The sequence below is a fragment of the Cupressus sempervirens genome, chromosome 11 (genome assembly GCF_028749045.1).
Source record: "Cupressus sempervirens isolate cs-2001-9-10 chromosome 11, ASM2874904v1, whole genome shotgun sequence".
NCBI lineage: Eukaryota > Viridiplantae > Streptophyta > Pinopsida > Cupressales > Cupressaceae > Cupressus > Cupressus sempervirens.
Genome location: NC_143128.1, coordinates 264,332,217 through 264,339,066, shown reverse-complemented (window position 1 = coordinate 264,339,066; position 6,850 = coordinate 264,332,217).

The window sequence follows — 6,850 nt, the reverse complement described above, 5'->3', positions numbered from 1 at the left end:
AATAAGGTGTCCTAACCACTCTCCCTTGATTGCAGACTCCATAGGAAAGTTGATAGGGTGCCCTTACTATCTTCCCCTTAACTAGTACTACAATAGAGCATTCTCTCTTGATTGCAAACTCCATAGGAAAGTGGTAGGATTCCCTTACTATCTTCCCCTTAACTAGTACTACAACAGGGTATCATAGTAGCTCTTCCCTGATTGTAGACTCCATAGGAAGGATAGATGCCCTTATAGTCTTTCCCTTAACTAGTACTACAATAAGGTGTCTTAACAGACCTTCCTTAATTGCAGACTCCATAGGAAAGTTAAATATGACCTTTCCCTTAACTGATACTACAATAAGGTGTCTTAACAGAACTCCCTTAATTGCAGACCCCATAGGAAAGTTAAATATGGCCTTTCCCTTAACTGATACTACAATAAGGTGTCTTAACAAACCTCCCTTAATTGTAGACCCCATAGGAAAGTTAAGTATGACCTTTCCCTTAATTGATACTACAATAAGGTGTCTTAACAGACCTTCCTTAATTGTAGACCCCATAGGAAAGTTAAATATGGCCTTTTCCTTAACTGATACTACAATAAGGTGTCTTAACAGACCTCTCTTAATTGCAGACCCCATAGGAAAGTTAAATATGGCCTTTCCCTTAACTGATACTACAATAAGGTGTCTTAACAGACCTCCCTTAATTGCAGACCCCATAGGAAAGGTAAATACAGTAGGGTTTCTATATAGTCTTTCCCTTAATTAGTACTACAATAAGGCATCTTATAGACCTTCCTTGATTGTAGACTCCATAGGAAAGCTACTTGAATTCCCTAAATCATTTTTTTCAAATAATCAACTTTACATCTTTACGATTACATTAAGTAAGAAAACTTACAATTTTATATTTTTTAATTATGGTTGAACTTCCTCAAAACTCCATTGTAGCATTTCAAATGCCTTGATTTGTGAAAAAAAATCATAAATATGATGGAATTTGAACTGTCTCAATTGGGTTCATTGGTTCATGAATGGGCACCTCCTTTAGTTGCAATAGATGGTTTAAGACATTTTCTACATGAGATTTGCATAATGATAGCTATAGAGGTAAAACCAATTTATTTTATTTGTTCTAAAAGTACAAGAGCTATTTGTAATTGCAAATTTACAAATGTGAAGGAAGTTTAGGAAGTGACCATCTTAGTAATGGACCTCTGATCATGGGTAGAAAGCAGCAGGTACTGGTTATCAATTATTGCATGTCCAACAAATTCGTGGTGTAGGGTGTAGAATATTGTTCACCCATTTAAATTTTATTATTGGTCATTCATTCAAATGTTTATATGGAAATATGAAATCTTGTATATTCATATGTTTGGAGGCATCTATAAAATTCTGATATCTGATCCTAATGTTTAAGTACCAATTTAGGATGTTTTGGTTTCGAGTGTCTGATATATTATTCTTGTTTGGTTTATCTATGCCTTGTATTCTGTTGAATACTTTAGTATAGTCATCTAAGTGAAAATATTTCCAAGAAAATAACCTGATTTATAGTGACATTATTCTGAAGTGCTCCAGTTTTGGATGCCTTCAATGATGTCCACTTGTTCATGGTGCCTGGTTCAGTGTGTTTCTGAATTGATTCTGATTTCTTTGCCAACGAAAGCTTGAGTCCCTGAAATAACATGTTAAGCAGTTACGCATATCTGGCCTGGTCAAAGAATCGTCTCGAGTAGAAGGCCTCCAAAGTCTCACAAAATGGAAAGCTTGGTGTGCTCTTTGCATCTTAAATTCAAATCTGGCTATCGTGAAATGTCAGTTTGTATGTTCTGAATTGAATAGCAACCAACATCACACCAAAAAAAAATCCTCATCTTCAAAATGCTAAACTTTTGTTGATGATCAGTGTAGCGTCACTGATTGTTGTATGACGTTCATCTCCAATCTCAATTTTTGATTGTTTTTATATTAGTTGTCTGTTATTTGGGTTCTCATTTCTGTTCACTTTACTTGTCCACCCATAAATTCACAGTAATATGACACCTACTGGGAAGGTGATAACCATCAGCCTCCCAGTCCTCCATTTCCTTGAAGTTGAGAATCATCCAATGTGGATAGCCACCTCCTTAGTGAAAAATGAATGCTACTGTCACAAATGTTATCATGCAGTTTTGGTTATAATTGTCATTTTATTCCATATGTAAATGCATGCCCCATGAAATCTGCTCCATGCTAATGTATCCTCACCAACAATCTGGAGACTCAATCATGTTTTCAATTGGTATTATCTGATGCATGTTATCATTGATAGATGATACAATATTAAACCCAAATATAATACTTCTCATCAAATGCTCATAACGCAAATTCTTGATGGTATTTGGTTACAACCCTACAACCTAAGCCTTTTACGTTGGATGTTAATATTGGAGAATATCATGTCACTAGCTAACAAATTCCTCGTGGTTATCATTTGCAAATGTCTTAATGTGGAAATGCTGAGAAGATGTTGAAAAATGATTCCCTGTGATAGTTCCAAGCCATTTGCTGTCTCGATATCAGTTTGATAATGTATTTGTTTTCACCCATTATGTATGTCGAGCACTCAGATCTAACTTATTCTCTTTGCTTGGAATGCTTGACTACCACATACTCCAAACACAATAAGGAGATGTAACACAAGTGCTCCTACTTCAGGTATTTTGCCCATAAATATATCTAGTGTTGAAAATAAATTTTATTTTTTTATTTTTTAATGTATCAGGGTTTTCCAGGTTTCACCGTTAAGCCAAATCCACAAAGATTCATAAATGTTGATTGAACAAAGTGAATCAAAAAATAAAAGCAATCAAGGATGTGACTTGGTTTAGAGTTCTCTTTCTTGGTGAATTTTCTAATTGTTTGACTTTGTACGCTGACTCCATATCTTTTATTATAGGGCATGAAATCTTACTACCATGACTTTGATCACTTTTTACATTCATAGTTTGGCTCTTGCCAACAGTGTAGAGGTTGGAGCTTGTCGTTGCCAACAGATTCCCTTATCCCAAGAGTGATGCAAATATTCTTAGACCCAAAGTGCAATAAAGGATTTACAAAAACATGATTGAAAGACATTTGATACCTATCTTTAAACTGTTAACCTGTCATTTCCATGTGGTGTGTCTTTTGGTTGAGATTATTTGCAATGATTGACAACAAAGCCTCTGTCATGCTTTTGAATATTGCGCTTTGTGTAAATCACTTAGGGTTTGTCCATTTATTTCACAGGCCATAACTTCCTTTCCGCATGCATCAAGGTTGCAAATGTTTCAAATTTTGTCATTCATTCTTATAATTTTAATAGTGATATCACAGGATGGCAGAATCGGTGCTCTGATACCACTTGTAATGTCCCGTTTTGGGACATTTACATATTTTCGCATTTTCATCTGTACCACTTTTATAATCTTCCAATATGATGATTCTTCTCCAAAGTTGATTATGTATATATATAATTTTATTATAAGGGTCATGTCCTTTCATTATATCAATAATAATATAGTTATATTATATTAATTATATATTTATATTAATAAGTTTTTGATTAATTAATATAACTATATTAATAAGTATATCATATATATATTTTTAATAAGATATAAGTATTAAATATGTTATATAACATTGTATGTTTATAATAACATATTCAAATATTTGTTGTTATAAATATAATATCATATTGTATTATTGGTTATATTAATTCTTGTATTATTAATATATATTATATTGATTAGTCTATTAATCAATTTATTATTATTATCATTAGTTATTAATATTATATATATTCAAATGTGAATACATTATAATCTTCTTTGATTTCATAATGTAATTATAATATTTATTATTATCTATTTATTATTATTATTATATAATATGTTATTCAAATATTCATATATCCTTAAATTTGGGGTCATGACATAATTACAAACAACTTCCCCCAAAGAGTAGGGGAATAAGTGAAGAACCACATTCTCATTAGCAATTTTCTTTCGGTTGCAAATTTCTTTGAATACCTTGATGTGATCTTTAGTAGTTCGTGTCTCTCCATAGATGAACCTTGGAAAAAATTCTTAGGATTCTTAGGAAGATCATTGAGTACACTTGTCAAGTTAATTGGTGAGTCTACATCATTTGCAAAAAGGCCATCGGAGGGTTAGGTGGAATGTTTGGTGGTTGTTGTGGAGATGGAATAGAAGAAGATGAATTTTTTTTGAATGGAAGTGGTAGAATTTAGGGAATTCCTTTGTCACTATGAGGCTTGCAAAAATGGCTAAGCTCGAGGAACTCGTGTGTACTTGGTGAAGATCTTAAAGCTCACTAAAACAGGGATTCTAGATCAAGATCCTCTAGTTTGCATCAACTCTAGAAAAAGCATACCTTTGTAGAAGTACACTTTCTCACAAATAAGTCACACCTTGGAATTTGGCACACTTGCACACCTACGCAGCTCAAAAACCTGAAAACTTAGAAAATTTCTTGAACTTGTGAAAAAATGCAAAATTTTGAAATTTGCAATTTTTTCTTCTATTCTGAATGTTAAGGGCCCTCCTTCTAGTGCCACTTTTGTTGAGCTATCATTTTGCATGATGCTTAATGGTAGGAATCCTTTCAAACTCCTCTCTTGAAAAGCTAATCCAAGGATCAACTCCAATGTTTCGAGTGATCTTGCAACCTACTGTAATCTACTTAATTGAAGATAAATGTGAATGTTCATGAGGAGGCCTTTGCTAGATAAGATGTATGATCTTCTTGTTGTCTCAAAAAGAATAACCACAAAAAAAGGAATATATTTTTGTATTTTCTACTTTTAAGATGGATACAATCTAAAAATACAACTATATGAATTCCTAATTTGACCAAGGGGTTAGTAAAGAAAATAAAAAAAGGTAGGGAACAAGAAATTTAAGAAAATAACATAAAAAGTAAACCCTATAGACATAAACCATGGTAACAACATGTTTGTGAGTTAAGCTTTCAAAAAGATTGATGGGTAACCAATGAAAATAGGAGCAACACTTCCTTAATTCCACTGACACAATCATCAATGAGAATTCAATAACTATAAGATGTTTCACTTTTCAACAGATTGCAAGGCCACATAAAGTGCACTCATGGGAGATGAAAAGTTATACAGCAACAATATGATGAACTCTTCTTAAACCAAGTATATTAGTGAAATTTGTAAACTTGTAGTAAACACTAGAATTAAAAGATCACACAACCAGAAATAACACAATAAACTTTTGGATCAAATACATTCCATGAACATACATCCACAAAATATAACACACTTAGGCAAGAATCACTACACTCCAAATGCGAGCACCAAAAGTATATATTATTGCAAAATAATGATGGCCTTGATTATATATTACTTTCTTGTATTTATAAGAAATCTTCTTCTCGATTTGTGTTGAGAGTGAGAGGTATATTTTTGCAATCATATGGTTCTAAACTAATAAAACAAATCTATTTCTATAAAAACTAACTACATAACTAGTGCTAAGTAGGACTCCATCCATTTTATATCATTAATTGGATGCATGAGCCTTTATATGTCATAAAATAAAGAAAGCATGAAAGAATAAGAAAGAGAAAGCCTTCATACGATGTGAAGTGACTGGAAGTGTCAAAAATAGAAGCTCCATCTTCACTAGGCGTTTGTAGGAGTCAAACTTGTTAGGATTAAACCACAAATATAAATAACAATTACATGCAAATATAACCAATAAAAAAAAAAATAGATCACATAGAAAAGAACAAAAGGCACCAAGATTTAATGTGGTTCACCAAATCCTTGGGCTACATCCACCAAAAAACAAGTTTGATATTGTTACTATCTAGTGATTACAACTTGATTACAATCTGTAATCCCTTATAGCTCAATACTGCCACAAGAACCAATTTTGCATCACCACAATGAAACAATCCCTCACCCTAATCCCTTTAATACAAATATTTTTATGCCACTCCACAATGTCAGCCACAACCCAAACCCCAAAGAATTTATGAAGTATGTACAGTACTTCCCTGATTAGTCACCGTAGACTAACAATCTCCCACTTGGGAACTAATTAGACTCCACACTAGTTAGCAAAACTGTCGTCAGAATGTGTTTCTGATGCATGGAAAGCTCTAAATTTAGAACTAGTAGTTGACTATTGGTGTACCTCTTAATTCTTCAAAATCTTCCTAAACACTATTGAAAAAGCGCACCTACACACCTAGTGCACCAACACACTTTAGAAGCAAGCTCCAAAAATACAAAATTTCATAAGTGTCAAAATCAAAATTCTAGCTTTTGGATTTTGTTCCCCTTTATACCAAAGCTATGTCTAGGTATTTGTCCTTGAATTTCTCAATGATCTTAGCAAAATCTCCAAGTTTTACATCTAGTTCTAATAAAGCCTCTTCTATTCTAAACACTTGCCTAGTATCATCATCATTAGTAGCCTCCTCAAAAGTCCTCCAAAATTTCTCCACTACTACCTCTACTGGTATTAACTTCTCCCATGCATCATCCTCAAAAATATATAAACAAGCATCACTATAATTCTTCTTAGCTTCCAAAATTTACTCTTGGGCTTGATCCTTGAGCCTGTGAATCTCCATGTGTAATGTACCCATTACTTTATTCCCATCGGTGATCTTTTTGATCCAATAATCAATCTTTTCCAACTCCTTAGCTGTATATACACCCATAATAATTTGATACCTTTGCCCTTTAATTACCTATAATGCTTGCCCCAGGTATGTATCTCATCCATTAGAATTTTTTTTGATTTAAAATGGTTCCTAGCCTATCCATATTCTCCT